The sequence below is a fragment of the Dermochelys coriacea genome, chromosome 2, assembly GCF_009764565.3.
Source record: "Dermochelys coriacea isolate rDerCor1 chromosome 2, rDerCor1.pri.v4, whole genome shotgun sequence".
Lineage (NCBI taxonomy): Eukaryota > Metazoa > Chordata > Testudines > Dermochelyidae > Dermochelys > Dermochelys coriacea.
The window spans coordinates 33,957,103-33,973,627 of NC_050069.1; the positions used below are offsets into that span (position 1 = coordinate 33,957,103).

General features: G+C 41.3%; 1 protein-coding gene across 3 annotated transcripts in view; it reads left to right on the plus strand.

The window, feature by feature from the left end:
* The window catches only part of RSPO2 (R-spondin 2), a 169,689-nt gene that overhangs the window by 97,024 nt on the left and 56,140 nt on the right, over positions 1-16,525 (plus strand). The window lies entirely within an intron of this gene.

Genomic DNA, 16,525 nt, shown 5'->3' on the forward strand with positions numbered 1-16,525 from the left:
CCCAAACAAGAAACTACCATACAGACTCCTGATACTGCTTTCAAATTAGTTGTACTACACTTTAACATACATCCACTATTAATCTTTTTTATTATTCATGTGTTTATTTACAATTTGTAAAGCCCTGCTCTTGTTTCAGAGTTGGGCTTTCCATTTTCCATGACTTTTTCAAGGGTAATTAGCTGACACATTAAGAAAGGGGAAAACTTGGTCTAAATATCAGGAAAAAACATCCTGGGAGTAAGATCTGTTATGGTGTGGAAGAATTGCCCAAGGGGAGTGATGAGAGCCCTGCCTCCTGAGACATTTAAACTAAACAGGGGAAAAAACCCACTTGGAAATGCACTGGGGGAGCAGTCCTGCATTGATGGATATTTGTGGGGGGGAAGAGAGGAGGCAGGCAGGAAGGGCAGAATCAGAGTTTGAATTGGGCTGATTCATGGTAGCTCAGTGAGCTGGTATTTTTTCCTGGAGGCTACCATCTTGTGCCCCAGAGTCTATTCTTGCTAAATCTTTAGTGCCCCTCAATAACTTTCAGAATGCAAACGACATGTAAACCAACGTAATCATGTTTGCTTCCATTTGCAGACAGTCTGAACTGATAGCTGATATGTGTAAATTGGCCTGTTGATTTCAGTAGTGTGCTAATTCTGTGGTCCAAAAGTGATAATGATGAGATCTGATTTGTTAACTATTTTTCTGCTGGTACAAAATAAAGTAAGGGGATTATCACATTATGAAGATCTATACAATGTACTTTGAATTACTACTTGTTTTGAGGCCTTCTTTTGGTGTTTCTGGTGCATGGAGGTTAGTTTATGGGGTGGAGTTTGGGAGAATACCAGATTTTTTTTCTCCAGTTCAAACTCTAGATAGGACAGATACAACCATATAGGTTTCCACCCCAACCCCTTCCCCCTTGTGATTTGAGACACATGGGTGAAGTTGAGTATTCAAACAAGAATTCATGCATTTAATGTCCAGTTATGCAGGGGTGCTGGAACAATCTGTATAGTGGAGGTGCTGAGAACCACTGAACCAAACTGTGAACCCTGGATATGATGGAAAGCACTTCAAGCCCAAGGGGTGTGGCAGTTCCATCACCTATGCAGTTATGTTGAGAGTTCCCTGAAAATGGATTTTTACAGGTGATTTTCAGTCAAAGTCCTGATAATTTGCTCTACAGAATCTGTTGTTGGCCCACAGTATTCATGTGGGTGCCTCAGTGCAGAAGCAACACTGTTTCAGAAATGTTTAATATCTGGGGTCTATAACTCTTATCGATCTGAGTTTTAAAAGAAGGGAAAAAAATCAGGTCTACCCATCCAGCCCATGGATTAGATCCTTTGTCTCCTCTGTGTGACAGGAATCATGAGGCAGGAGCTGACCCAGTACCCTGTCATTCAAATCCCCACTAATAAAGGTTAATTGGGACCTAAATAGAGGATCAATTAACACATGGAGCCACAGTTGAATGGCTAATTAGAGGGAGAAGCAGCCCCAGCAGCTGGGAGCAGATAAATAGAGAGGAAGGAAGCCCTAGAAAGGGGTAGAGACCCTGAAGGAAGGCAGAGCTGGCTGAGGCTGCCACCACTACCACCTTTCCCCCACAAGCAAGAGGGGGGAGCTGGCTGGGATGTGTAAATATGTAGATAGCACTACAAGCAATGGCATGCTAGAACAGTATAATAAAGCACAATGATGATGGAAGTGTCCTGGAGTGAGCGTTGTCTGTATCCAAGGCAAGAAAGACTCACAGAGGATCCCCTATGGCACTGTTTCAATTGTAAGGAGCTATGGTAAGCCTTCTCATATTGAGTCAAGAAATTCATGGGTCATAATCAAGTTAAGTTCTTTGACCACATATTGAAGATTTTATTCACTAGTCAGTGGTTCTAAACCTTTCCAGATTACTGTACCCCTGAAGCCTGTGCCCCACCACGCAGAGCTGAAACATGCAACTTAGCTTTGTGGAGCCTCCTGTGGTGTGGTTGCCATCCCCTAATGCCAGACCTGCACATGTGACCTCCCATCCCGGGTCGCAACCCCCAGGTTGAGAAACGTTGATCTGGATGAGTTGACCTACCCCCTGGAAGACTTCTGCATGCCCCAAGGGCTACATGTACCTCTTGGTTGAAAGCCCCTGCACTAGATGATCAAGAAAATACGTTGTAGGGTATGCAAGGGTTCTGTTCAGTATGGAAGGCCTGCAGTATTGACTGTAGTTGTGGAATCCTACTATTTCCAAGCATCTTATAGCTACTAAATATAGCAGCTATCTCTTGGCGTTCCACTTCATGGAGATTCCTGCTTGTCTTTCCGGAGTCTCAGGGTTAAGGGCTCATCTTGAATAGTTTTGTACAGAGTGCTTATGATAAGTAAATCGTGGTGTGTGATCCTATAGAACTCTGGACACCGTTTAAAGGTACCCTCTCTCTCAAGAGACATTGGATGGAAGGAGGTGGCCTTTTCTCTGTCCAATATGAGTTCAGCTCCAAAGTTGAATCTGACTCTTTGCTGTATCTTTCATATTTTAACTGTTTGCACAATAGTGGTCTCAGCGTTTGTCTACATGGCAAGTTACTGTGCAGCAAGCCAGGGTGTGAAACTACAGTGCATGAGCTTGCTGCACAGTAATGTCCCCTTTAGACATTGCTGCATCACACTGAAAGTCCCAGAGTGGGCATACTGTGCCTTCAAGTAGTAATATGCTAAGCTTCACTATGGACTTTTACTGAGCTGCAGCAGTGTTCACATGGACCTTTACTGTGTGGTAGGCTGGTCCACTGTAGATTCACACCCTGGCTTGTCGTGCAGTAACTTGCCATGGAGATAAGTCCTAAGATGCCATTATTTGATCATATTTTAGTATGTTAAATGATTGGTCACCAGAAATGTTTAGTCCAATTGTAATATTTTGGGAAGCAAGAAATCAAGTACAATCTGGCTTAGAGAGAATAGAGTCAGTGCTCTTTACAAATATGGCATTGTTCTAATATTACATGTTCTGAGTTTTTAACTTGGGAAAATAAAGGAAACTGTAAGGGAAATAATATTTAGTGACTTTAAGAATCATAATCTCTGTAAATATCTGTTAAGAGGGTATGATAATAAAACTTTTCTTCTAATGTTCTGAGTGTATATACTCACAGCAACATGTGGGATATGTATTAGATAATATAACTAAAGACGATTGTAGATTGTGATGAATTAAACTGCGAACAGGAAATAAGGATATTTTTGGTGGAATAGGGTCAAGTAAATATGCTTTTGACATATGTTTTCTATTTCTGTACATTTAGTTTACATTTCAGTTACTATTTATGTGGTCTGCATTGTACATGATAACTTCAGAAGCATTTTTTTTTCTGATTTCATAGATCCTTGCAGGAGAAGGAGTAGAGTTGCATTTACCTTCCATATTAATTGCTTCAGTTCCATATTTATGATGGACTGAGATGTTACCCATCTGTCTGTATGGCTATGCATCACATATAACTTATGAAGAGGAACCCTTCATCTCTTCCTCAGAGCTTGCAGATATAGCCTGGGCTGCAAGTAAAAGATGGTTTCACATAGGGCCTCACTTCTTTCCTGCTTTAAAGTAGGGTGACACTAATGACTTCAAACAGGTTACCTGACAATATTTTGATTGTCAGTTCTATAAATTATTATTTCCAATTGGAAATGTCACATTTGTATTCTGCTAAATGTTATATATATTACCCTGTTGCATTGGTGTAACATGTCTCATAGGATCACAGGAGTTACAGATGGAAAAGACTATTTAGTTTATCCAGTCCATCCTCCTGCCAATGCCAAGCTGTTGTCTACAGTAAACTTTTTAGTGTTTCATCTAGTCTAATTATTAAGGGTCCCAAGTGCTGTTATTTGCATAGATCCCTAGCCAGAAATATTCTACTGGCAAATATTTGGAAGTTCTCTCTCAAATTCAGCATAAATGTTCCCTTTCATCTCGTTAGTCATACTTCTGTCCCCTGTGTACCTCTGTAAATTATTATTCTCCTTCCTTAATGTTTACACCCTCCATCTATTTGTAGACTGTTCTCACATCCCCCATTAATCATTGCTTGGCAAGCTATACATCCCTGGCCCTTTTAATCTTTCATTGTAAGTCAGTCCCTCCAGCCTTTGAAAATGTTTGTTGTTCTTCTCAGAACTCCCTCCAGTTTGTCTGTATCATTATAGAAACAATGATTGCCATTTTGTGACTAATTATTTTGTAGGCGAGAAAGGAGATGGGCCCAAGAGATGAGTGTCCCATTAAACTCCTGAGCTTCAAGGGGAAAAGTCCTAAGTTTGAAGGGGAAGGGAGTTGTCTCTGTGACACAGATGTATAACTGGAGGGAGGAGGACTTCAACTTCTGTGCTGTTTGAGTTGGATTTTGGAAACTGTTTTCCAGTACTCTTAAATTTCTCTGCAGCACTAGGAGCAGACACTTCCTACCTATCAGGAATTGAAGGAACAGCAGGGTAAAGCTTCAGTTATTGCCTCTGTCCCTGTGTCAATTAACTCCAACTGCTAACCTTTCCTGTAAAATTTTAAAATGGGGAAACTTTTCTGTAAAATTTTAAAATGAAAAAGTAAATATTTTGTTGGACATGTTATATTTAGAAAACAAATGCTCATCTCTCCTAACATAATTTCAAAAAGTGTGTTAAAGGAGACGCTTACATGCACTTTTATTCTGAAAAGCATCAGAAGGCTGCTGTGTATTCAACAACTTTGTGCCCTTTGTGTGTATATTCAGAGATCTGTTCCCTGTCTTTGGTAATTAAAGTATATTTGAACTGTTTATATTACCTCTTGTTAACCCTACTAAGTGAGAGCAAGCTGGATTCTGTTCCTCCATCACCATCCACAAAATAATTCAGTAAGTTCCAAGCTTTCTCACCTGTGCAAACATACTGAAGGCAAGGGTACTGCACCGGTGGCACTGAGGACAGAATTTCAAAGACAATGGGATAGTATGGTAATAACTTGAGGGTATCTGGCCTGCAGAACCTTCGTTATTGACTGTGAAGCATTAGGAGGTAAAAACCCACCTTGAGTTTCAAAGCTCAGATTGCATTTTCACAGCTGATAGGAAAAAAGTCGCCTGTAACTGGAGCATGCTTTATATGGCAAGTATCAAGAACTAACAAACAGATAGCTCATGATTCTATGTTTACAAAGGTAATTTTCAGAGGAGAACTATATATTGGTGTCTGAAGATACTGCCTCTATATTTAACAGCTTCTAATTATCCTACAATAATAATATGTCTTATAGAAACAACTCCATTTCTTCCATGAGTACAAATCTAGATGTCTTTGTTTTCATATTTGCAGTAATATTTTATGTGAGAAAGTTTGTGGTAAAATAATTTGACTTCCACTCAACACATGAGTCATGGATAGAGCTGGTCAGAATTTTCTTCCATAGAAAATTTCAATGCAAAAAAATGGAAAGTTCATTTTCTTCGAAAAATTTCCAGGAAGTTGACTTCATCAGAAATTGGAAATGTTCCATTGGGCAAATCCAAATGAAATATTTCAGTTTGTTAAACCAAATAAGTGTTTTGTTTCAGGGCAGTTTGACATTAATCTGTCTACCTGAACTTCTGTGGTGCCTCCTAGGAATTGTATTCCTTGTGTCTCATGCCCCCATTTTCTCACAAGAACTGCCCTCCTTTTTGGGACTACGTCACCCATTATTCACCACAGTCTCCATTGTTGCTGACTCATTGCAATGTATCATGAGAGTCACATGGCTGTGGTGCATTGTCAGAGATTTAGTCTAGGCCAGTGAGCCCCAGACACATAGAGTGGAACAGAATTCTGAGGCACCAGAACTACATCTGTCATGAGGCACTAGCAGTTCAGGAGAACACAGTTCAATGTTGAACTGAGCAGAAATGAAACATTTCAATTCAGGAAAGTCAGACCACTTAGTTTCAATTGAAAATATCAACATGAAATGTTTTGTCTGTCAAATCCGTTTTCCTTCAATAACAGTTTATGGAAATTTTTTTGATCAGCCCTATTCAGAAGTGTCTTTAAATGATATTGATAAAAAGATAACTGGTCGTTTAGCTGATTTAGAGTTAAATATCTTTCCAGCTACTCTGGAACCTTAAGAGCTAATGGTCTTGGATGTCATCCAGTATCAGATTTTTCTTAGGAAGAAAACATTTTGACAGGATTAACAACCTCAGCTAAACAGGGCTATAGCTCTTGCTATTACAGAGATCCCAGGTGGTTCTGTTCTGGCTACATCATGAAATAAGAGTTCTGATGTGTCTTTGCCAACAGATGACTCAGTGTTATGGAAGCTCAACCATTTCTCAGGTGGCAGAGTATATATGATGATTAAAGTTTAATAGATGCAGATAAGGCATTTGATTGTGGTTTCATTACTTAACATGTAAAATTCACAATTTTTAAAGGTTTACTATCTACTTTATTCTAAAAGCAGATATTTAGAATAAAATATTGCTGTTTGATTAAGTATATTTTATTGGGACAGCTGTAACAAATATTTGGAAACTTCTGTAACATGTTCAGCCACATTTTGATTATTTGGGTGGTTAGTTCTTGAGAAATAGTTAGCAACATTTATTTAACTCACATTATTGGAATGCGGAATTGCTGCTTTAGATTAACTTTTCAGTTAAATATGTTCCTGTTATTTAGGAAAATAGTTTCAAAATGCCATGTATGTTTCAACAGTTTTGTAGTATGGATCCTCACCTTCCTAGGTAGAGACAGAGTTACATCAAGGAAAAAAAAAAGTTACATCAAATGTTAATTGTACATCACTTTCTGTTACCCCAAGAACACACTCAAGGATCCCAGAGTAGCCTTCCTATTGCTTACCTCTGGGTTCCCAAGATGTTGATATATTAATCTGTTCCTGCAAGGTGAAATGAGGGGGCTGCCCGAGTAGAATTGCCAGGGTTTACCAAGGATTTCCCTATGTCCTTCAGGAAACTCTGATGAAGTGAGCTGTAGCTCACGAAAGCTTATGCTCAAATAAATGTATTAGTCTCTAAGGTGCCACAAGTCCTCCCTTTTCTTTTTGCAAATACAGACTAACACGGCTGCTACTCTGAAATCAGAGCAGACTAGATCTGTTCAAAGGGAGGACACTGATAGAGCCATCTGCTCAAAGGACTGACACCAATGCAGTACTTTTCCAAAACAAACTATTTTCTTTATTTAGTGTAACTAATCTAAGCCTAAATTAAAACTTAAATCCCTTAGCACAGGTATACAAATTAAACTACCCAAGACCATAATGTCATAGTTGGAATAGTTTAAGGGATTATATTCTGCAGATCTCAGTCCTATGCAGGACACTGACAGCAATCTTAATAAACTCTAAACTTTATATATAGTAACAAATACTCATTTTTATTATCCAAAGCATACACATTCATTAACCCTATCACCATGGGTTCTCAAACTTCACTGCACCACGATCCTCTTCTGACAACAAAGATTACTACATGACCCCAGGAGGATGGACTGAAGCCTGAGCCTGCCCACGCCGTGCTGCCCAAGGAGGGTGGGCCAAAGCCCCATGGCTTCAGCCCCAGTTGGGGGGGAACTGTAAACTGAGCCACAGGGCCATGGAGCTCAGGCTTTGGCCCAGGGTGGTAGGACTTGTGCTTTGGCCCTAGGCCCCAGCAAGTCTAACCACCAGCTCTGGTGACCCCATTAAAACGGGGTTGTGACCCACTTTTGAGTCCTGACCCACAGTTTGAGAATCACTGTTCTATACTATAGATGTTTACTCTCTGTAGGCTTCTCTTTGCTCTGTCTAAGGATCCTTCTGCTCTGCCTCAGCAGCATTGCTGCTGTCAACCTGCAGTTGCTTCTGCTGCTACTTCTGACTCCTTTGCTCTTTTAGGTTTCTTCTGGTGCTCCTGCTCCTCCTCCTGCTCCTGACTTGACTGACACTTGCATGCTTGCTCTCTGTCTTTTATACAATTTTTGGCCTGTTCTGATTGGCTTGTTTGCCAATCCTAGTATTAGCATACCTGTTGTCCAATCACCTTGAGACCCTCTCTGATTGGTCTATGAGTATGGACCAAATCATAAATGCTAAGTCTAAGTGTCAAATAAAGACTTAGTATTATGGGATGTTTACTACTGTGGTTTGGGAACCCTCACTTAGTTTTGGACTGAGCATGTCTGACTGACCCCTCGCTTCATTTTGGAGTGACCTTTACCTAACCTCAGTCCTTACTCTCCCTCCCAACACACCAGCCATAGGCCAAACTGCTTGAAACTGCCAATTCACTGTCCTGGGCTATGTGCCAACATTGTATGCACACTTAAATTACCAAACTTTTAAACTATAACCCATCACCTTATTTCTTTTAGCATATGCTTAATTGTTAACTTATGCACTGTAATGTCAGTCTACTGCTGCCACTCCATATTTTTTTTACTAATTTTAGTTAATTTTATTTCAGTTCTTCCCCTATATTCAGTTAATGGTGGCAAAGCAATGTTTTCAGTACTGTGCTTAAGAAACAAAACAGAGCAGCTCAAAATCCTTTCATATGATTACAGGGTCTCCTACTCTCCCCATTGCCCCCAAAGTAGCCAATAGCATTGTTGGGTGATGGTTTATCAACAAGAGAAGAGAACATATCTTCTCTTGGTTTTTTGGATGAATAGCTTACTGTATTGCTGCACCTCTGACAAGTGATAGTAGATGTCTAGGGTCTTTCAGACTTGCTTCCGGTGGAGGAGGAAATGGTGACACTTACATTCTTAGAGCTTGTCTGGTCTTAAAACAGTACAGCTGCACTGCTGCACCACTTCTGTGGAGATGCTAATTAGGCTGATGGTAGGGCTTCTCCTGTCAGTATTAGTATTCCACCTTCCCAAGACGTGGTAGATGGGAGAACATTCCTGTTGACCTAGTGTTGTCTGTGCTGGGGATTAGGTTGGTTTATCTCGGTCACTTAGGCTATGGAGTTTTCATTCCCCTGAGTGATGTAGTTATACTGAATTAATTTCCTACTGTAGGCCAGGCCTAAGAATAACTAGTTTTATTTACACGACATACATCAGTCCAGGAACAGAGGTGGGTAGACAGCATATAGGGCAATTCCTTCTTTCAGGAATTTCAGCACAACACCAATACCCAATGGGTAACTCTGCCTCAAGAATCGACCAAGATAGAGAACAAACTCTCCTGCTGCTTGCACACCTTGGTCTCAAAGATCTTTGGTTATATGGTTACATCTGTGGTAATACAAAAAGCTTTCAAGAAGGTTGCAAGTGCAGTGGTATAGGCTAGTAAATGATATGCGACTTTAATGAGAAATGCAAAGATTTTCATCATTTTAGTGTCTGACCAGGAATTGTGACCAATATTGTATCTTGCACATTAAGTTAAATTTTACTCCACATGGCTAGATGCTCCTCTGAAAACTGGCAGCATTGCAGAGAGGAGGGCTCCCCTGGATACTGCAACCAGGTCCTAATTGGTTACAGGAGTTTAGAGGGAAATTCTGACAAGTCTAATTGCAGTGAGCATCTCTTTATGCTGTTTTTATATTCCCCCTTCCTGGAGAATGGATTTGGGAGATCCTTATAGCGGAAAATCAATCACCCTGACATGTTCCAATATACAGTGTGTGCTGTAGAAAGCTCTGTTATGTTTGTGTGCATTCTAGGCTGAAAGAAGCCTGAAGCTTTTCTGTGTTGAGAACTTCTGCTGATGTCTAATAGCTTATGCTTTCTGTTTAGAACTCTGGCTACAGAAACTTTGGCTGGGGGAAGCCTGATAAGAAAGCTATCTATCCAGATTCCTTTTGTTCTAGCAAAAAGAAAAGGAGTACTTGTGGCACCTTAGAGACTAACAACTTTATTAGAGCATAAGCTTTCGTGAGCTACAGCTCACTTCATCGGATGCATTTGGCCAAATGCATCCGATGAAGTGAGCTGTAGCTCACGAAAGCTTATGCTCTAATAAAGTTGTTAGTCTCTAAGGTGCCACAAGTACTCCTTTTCTTTTTGCGAATACAGACTAACACGGCTGCTACTCTGAAACTTTTGTTCTAGGTTCTCCTGCTCTGGCCATTCTGTCATACTGATGCTAGACAGTAAAGAACAGAAATATGTTTAACACTTCTTGTGTAAAGCTAAACTCCAAAAATGCACAAAATACCAATTAGCAGCTAGGCCTCCACTAATGAGAACCAAACTTGAATTTAAAAAAAAAAATAGGTCTAAATTTACTGTGTATACAATCAATTATTTGGCCTATTCATTTAATGATCTCTGGTGAAGGCCGCAAATGTGTAGTTCCAAAATCCTTGTATAATAGCTGAAGAGTATGTACCCTAAACATCTCTATCTTACAATACTTTATGGACTAAGAAAATATTTTAAAAAACAGTTTAGATACTGTAGAGCTACAGATCATAAATTATATATTAATTTTAAAGTTGCTTTGATTTATTTAAAAAAAAATCCAACCTCAAATAGGAATCCAGTCTAACTGGTTCAGAACTTTAGAAACATAAGAGTTCCATTCCATTATTTAAACCATGCTTTACATGTACATGGCACATTATAGACAAAAGACAATGATCCTGCTTTGGGGAGATTACCATACAAGCTGAGATATGTGTTAATGGTGTGGGTTGTGAGAGAGTTAAGGTTTACAGCAATAAAGTTATGCTGTTGCTTTGGTTGGTAATGCATGTGTTCTGAAGATTTCAAAACATTTTTCTGGTGCTGTTACTAAGAAGTTAAAACTAGAGTTTATGGGTCTCATCAGCATTGTAAATGGAAATATGTACATGGAGTTGCAATAACCTAGCCTAGGTGTCTACTATAGTTTCAGTATTGAAATGTGGGAGCAGTGTACCAAGTCTGGACATTTTCTGAGTTTTTTTAAAATGCTTCTGAACTCAAATCTGATTTGGGAGATAAGTTCTCATAATGGTGGCTTCCCTTTTCCAGGTATGAACCATGTATACATATAACTAGTTAGAGGGTGAAAACAGAGAATGCAGCTCTGAGTAATGACGATTCAGAGTAGTTGATTTGTGTATGTATAGGTATCACTTCTCAGACTTGCCCACATAACTTTATGGATGCCAACTGCATCCACAAAGAGGGAGGCCTGCCTTTAGCATGGCTGAAAATATACCCCATAATGTTCAAATACAGAGCATGATGCAAAGAAGCACACTGGTTTTTAAGAGGCAGAAAGGAAGTACCAATTCAGCAGCAGAAGACAGTCTTCAAGAAGTGGACTCCACCAAAGACACTTGGCATTTTACAAATGAATTCAGATTGTCTGGGAAGGAAATTATAATGAGCAAATAAATATTTGGCTATTTTAGCCAATGCTCATTCTGAACAGTCTGAGCAGGAATTAACAAGTGGGAGCAAGAAGGGACAAAATGAGGCTATCCTGGAGAGCTTCCAGAATACAAGATTTTTTTAGTATGGTTTAACCAGTGAAGCCTGGCATGCTTGTTAGTGCATTTAGTTCAGGAACAAACTTTTCTCAGATGCTAAATCTGATTATCTGCATTATCAGCATATCAACATCTGCTTTAAATGGAGAACGTTGTACTAAGTTTTAAAATGTGTTTCTTCTCTTTGCTAAAAGATAAAGTTTAGGAATGATAATAGTGCTGACTGCTACAGAGAAACAGCCACTAAAAAAATAAAAAGTCTACAGTTTCTCCTCCTGGCAAAGGAAATGCCTGCCCTTGGATTGTGAGGGTTTTGATTTAAGTCACAAATAAAGACTATACAGCTATGTTGTTTGTAGTCTCCACCTCAACATTCAGCTTCAAAAAGAGCATACATATTCCTATTTCTATAGGATCACGAGGGGCAATCTGTAGCGTTACTCTACCAGTCTCCAACACTGAAATATTTTCCTGTGTATTATTCACAGGATTAATCCCTATTCTGCATACACACCAGTTTAATGTGTGCCCCATTTGTAAAAAGCTAACAGCTAAATTATAGGGAAAATAATGTTTTTCTTCACTTTTGCATCAAGGTAGCAAAGTGCACAGTAAATCATAAGCCTCATTTTCATGACTGTGGTGTGAATTGTGGAAGGGGCTTTGAATTCTGCAAACTTAATATTTGAGTTTGTTTAATATTTTTCTTGAAATACTTCAGTGCATTTGAAGAGCAATATTGGAGCCGTTCTCCAGCAAACTGAACACCTTACAGCATTGATCAATAAAGTGATCAACATTGCAGTGCTGAATTTTTAGGCAACAGGCCACCTAGAGAAATCCATAGCCCTAAGTTGTATGCATGGAGAGATGTAGGTATCTTATAGGTCCTGAGAAGCCAGCAAATTTAGTGGAGAGCTGTCTAACCTAGATGGTAGGAAATGCTGAGGAGATGGTGTGGCCTAAGCTCTACCCCCTCAAGGATTTAGGTGCCTAAATCCAGGCCAAAGGGAGGCGCCTCCCTTCATTCAGGATTCAGAGCTGTGAGCTTTCTCCTGGAATTAGGCACCTAAGCCAGGTCAGCCTTTTCTCACAATAGATGGTGGCATTGGCCCTGCCACCCCACCTTTCTTATACCCAATAGCCCAGGGTTGGTGTTCTTACGCACGCTGTGAGAGACTCATATTCAAATCTCCACTCTGCCTAATAAAGAGCAGGGACATGAACCTAGATCTTTCACTTCCCAGGGTGAGTGCCCTAACTACTGGGCTACTTATGGTGAAGGTGGGCTCTGTGAACCTCATCTATTAAAGCTGTTCCACTTGGTATAAATAAATATTCAGTGGAAGAGGGACTTGAACATGGGTCTCCTTATGTGCGTATCCTCATCACTGACTATAGAGTCAGGGTCGTGGCCCAATGACTATTTCAGACAAAGGGGAACAAGTCTGTCACATGCTGGATGTTCCTTTTGCTGCCCACAGCAGGACTAGAAAAAAATTAATAAGATGATCTTTCCTCCATGCTTTCACATGGAGGAAACAAAGAAAACTGAGGAAGGTGGACAGCCACGCTCCCTCTTTCCTTAGGGCTAATGAATGACCAGTTGTGTTGCCTCCTGCATCCTGGAAGGTGGTGTCATACAGCCTGATGTATTGCAGTTTTCACTTCCAGTTCAAGGAGAGGCGAGACTTATAATAAATAGTATTTTGCCTAGTTTTTTATGCAGTCTTATTTGCACATTATCTCTTGCAACCAGATGAATGAGGAATTATGTGGTTGAATGGAATATCTTCGATGTCCTATTCTAAAGTTGCCTTTGCACTTAACATGTTTCTGTTGAATCTGGACAACAGTGGTTCTGGAACTAATCTCAGGCACAGATTAACAAGTGTGCCTGCAACGCACTTGAACAGGGCCTGCAATGTCAGGGGGACCCCTGAACACCTGGCTGATTTATAGTCAGCCTAGCTGTTTTTTCCCCTGTGATGCCAGTTGTAATGTGCCAGGGTGGTTTTCACTGGTAAGTTACATCAGGAACTCCTCTTCTCCCATCCCCCGGCATATTGCAACTGACAGCCATTGCTGCGTGCAGGGGCACTGGTAGCTTCTTCCACTACTGTGTGAAGGCCACATGGCCACGGGGAGCACTGCTGCACGGCACCCAGGTCCCACTCCATTTGCCAGATCCTCAGCATGCTGATGCAGTGGTGGAAACTCCTGCCCTTCTCTGCACTGGAAAGCTGGATGGACCTGAGGCTTACCAGCAGGGAGGAATAAGGAGCAGGAACCAAGGTGGAGAGGGGGCTCCCTGGACAGAGGCTCCTGGGAGGGGATGGCTGTAGGGAGTCATGGCCCAGGGGTGAGGTCAGGCTGGTGGGGAGGCAATGGCCAGTTTTTCTATCTCTTGGAGGTGGCAAATCTACTTGAGTCCTGACCAAGTTTGGCTTGGCGACTACCCTGAGTCATGACTTATGATGAGGGAGCTTGGCAGGCCAAACGTCAGAGAGTAGCACTGCAACCTGGCACACGGGGTCACAGCATTGCTCAGGTTTGGCACCCACAGCAGATGCACAGGCAGGTTTGGCGCCCTGGGCAGATGGGCCTTTGCTCGGTGCTCTTCTGGATGCCCATGGCAGTCAGAGCCATGTAAGAACAGGGGGGCTTCTAGAATTGTCTGGTTTCTCAGGTCACTTTTCATGGTTCAGCTCATTCTGCCTCCTTGCTGGGATTGGTGTCATTAGCTATCAGAGCCAGAGTGTTCTCTTCAGGGTCCAGGTAGCTGGCCAATATGATACCTAAATACACCCTTCTTCCCAGGGGGAAAAGAACCAGCTTTCCGGCTTTCTTGGCTTCTGAAGTTCAATTTCACAATGTGTCTCAGAGCCAATCCCTTATTTGTATTGGTCTGGATCAAACTTGTGTCCAGAGCCAGCTGAGACTCAGTGGCCCTTTGTCAGTATCCTTGTGCGGGGCCTGAGGTCAAATTTCTGGGCCCAGGTCAGTGCCAGAGGTCAGAACATGTGTCAGGGTTCCAGGTCCTGATCGAGGCTCAGAATCCAAGGTCAAATGCTGGGTGTTCAGGAGAAGAGAAGCAGAGTTGGTTGTGGCAGCTTGCAAGGGATCTGCTTTGTTGCCTAGACATTTCTTGGTATGCCCTGTGGGCTTATATGTGGAAAACAGTCCAATCAAGAACCTCCAAGGCACTGCTAATAAGGTCTCTTGGGCAAGACTTCCTGTAGTCAGCTGAAGTTTGCAGGTGATAGGGAGTGGCCAGCCGCCAAGTGAGGGTAGCCATTGCCTGGTGGCTCTACCGACCCAGATTTGAGTCCTGCCAATCATTTCATCCATTCCCTCAGGAGCTGGTAAAGTTCCTCTCTCAGCCCTGCCTATTTTTCAAGAGGCAGCAAAGAGTTTCTGGCTCAGATATCCAATGCACTAATGTACTTGCTCTATTTGTATGGTTTCTGGCAGGTTCTGCTTTTATCAGGAACCATTTCCCCTATAGCTGGGGAGCCAGCTGGGCATGGTCAAATTCGTTTCTAAGTCACATTTCATAAATATATCCAAACAATTAGCTTACTTAGCAAATATTTTCCAGAGCAAAAGGAGACAGAGTGTGCGTGTATGGGGGAATTAAATTTTTTTTTTTTTTAAAAATCAATTGCCATGTTTGTTAAAGATATTAAATATTAGATTTTTAAAGTCTTCTCTCATCTATTAATAATCAATAAATTGACATTTTCTTGTTCTAATATTTTGCAGACTATATACCACATACTCTAGTTTAAGGAAGGTGCCTCCCCCAATTTCCATAGTACATGGGGCCCCAAAATTCTTTAATCTAGCCCTGGCTAATCTAACACATCTAGAAGTGAAAATGGATGATACACACTGACCAAGTGACCTTGTGGACTAAATGTCTGCTTCATATTCTTAAGGCTGAGTTAGAGTACAAACTTAGCAGGATTTGTGTTAAAATATCTATTAACCTCTCATCATGTTGTTGGGAAGAAGCCAATTCTTATCACTTTGCTAAAGAAAAATAATGCAATCTGATAAGAATCAGTTTTAAAAAAATAGTTAGAAGTAAGTGTTCAGTCACAATATAAACAGAGGATGACAATTTAAAGAGCTAGCTGAACAGTCCCATAGTTAAGAGTGACATAGGCTTCTCCTTCCTATAGTTGAGGGTAACACTCCCAATTCATATTGTATGTGTGAGCTAATTGCTATGTTAGATCATCCAAATCATACTTTTTCTAAAGCGGCTGTTTTTACAGCTATCACAACTTTGTTGTGACCAGACTGTTCTTTATAACATTTTTTTATGCATGAGAAATATTTGAGACAAGATTGGATAAAATAGGAAGTGAACCAGAGAAGATTAGAAACACCCACTTAGTATTTTGAGAGGCAAACTCATGCTCCTGTGCCTAGCCCAAGTAGTTGGGCTTTCTGTATGGGGAAGTGACCGCATTTTCAACGTCCAAGACTAACCACAGGGCAGACTCAAGTAGGGTGCAAAAGTCCATGAAGTTTACTGAAGTAGTTCCTCCTTCCCCTCCCCTGGTTCCCTGGAACAGTTTCAGTAGGCCCTATCAGGGCTTGTCTCAGGCACTGCATACCACTCAATAGTGGTTTGTTGGTTTTTTTTGGTAGTAAGGCAAACAAATAGTCCCCAAAACAAACTCAGTAGTTCTGTGCTAGTCCTACCTTCCTCCAGAGGACTCTGGCAGTAAGCAGTTTCTGCAGAGGTTCTAGGCTGGTCCTTTCCAGCTTGGAGCAAAGAATAGGAAGCCTGTTCTCCTTCCCTCTGAGATGTCCTTTTCCCTTTTTAACTGCCCCTCAATACCTGACAGCGAGTGCAGGTGGACCAGGGTGGGGCTGAGTGGGTGAGTTAGCCCTTGCTGGCTTAGTGTGGAGTTGGCATACCCCATCACAGGGTAGTGTTGCCAACTTTCTGATTGCAGAAAACTGAACACTCTTACCCCCGCCCCGTCCTGTCCCTTCTCCAAGGCCCTGCCCCTGCACACTTCATCTCTCCTCCCTCTGTCGCTCGCTCTCCC